This window comes from Entamoeba invadens (genome assembly GCF_000330505.1).
Source record: "Entamoeba invadens IP1 unplaced genomic scaffold scaff_1105074725877, whole genome shotgun sequence".
Lineage (NCBI taxonomy): Eukaryota > Evosea > Mastigamoebida > Endamoebidae > Entamoeba > Entamoeba invadens.
In genome coordinates, this window is record NW_004191601.1 from 83764 (window position 1) to 84522 (window position 759).

Consider the following 759-nt stretch of genomic DNA (forward strand, 5'->3'; position numbering starts at 1 on the left):
ACAAAAATAATAAATGTGGTTTTGATTATTTGTTGATTTTATTTTTTTTGTTTAAAAAAAATAATAAATAGTATTTTCCAGTTGGTCTCAAAGGGAGGGGATAGAAAAAAGTGGATTTGAATCAGCGTTCTAAGGTTAATCAAATATTTGATGATTTTTCTTTTTTGACATTTGTATTGTTTATGAACTTAATATAAACTTTAAAAACAGAAAAAAATTAAATAAACTCAAGATTTCCCAATTTTTAAAACAATTGAATTTTGTTCAGTGTTATTTAAAGTATTAACTAATTAATAATAAAATCAAAATAAATTTAAAGTGTTTCACAAAAAAAACAAAATTGTTATTTTTTAATTGTTTTAAAATTATTTTATTGTTTTAATTGAATTTAACAAATTTAAATGACAATGAGTAATAAATCATTTTTTTTCGACTATCTCACTGAAAAATTTACCAATACTTTTACTAACATTAAACTTTTCAGTATTTTTAAACAATCTCCATTAATTTAATGTTTCTTTCAGATCAATGATCTCAAGTTTTCCCACTTTAGTTTTTTATATACCTTATATGTTTTCAAATGAATTGCATCTCGAAAAATATGGAACATCAAATAAAACTGTTTTTGTTATTGTTATAATTTCCTTTTAATGGATGGAAGCGTTGTCCAACACAAAAATAATAAGAATTGTGTTGAACAAAAAGTATAATAATATTTTAATCAATAATTGCACATAAAAAGTGTTTATTGTGACCGTT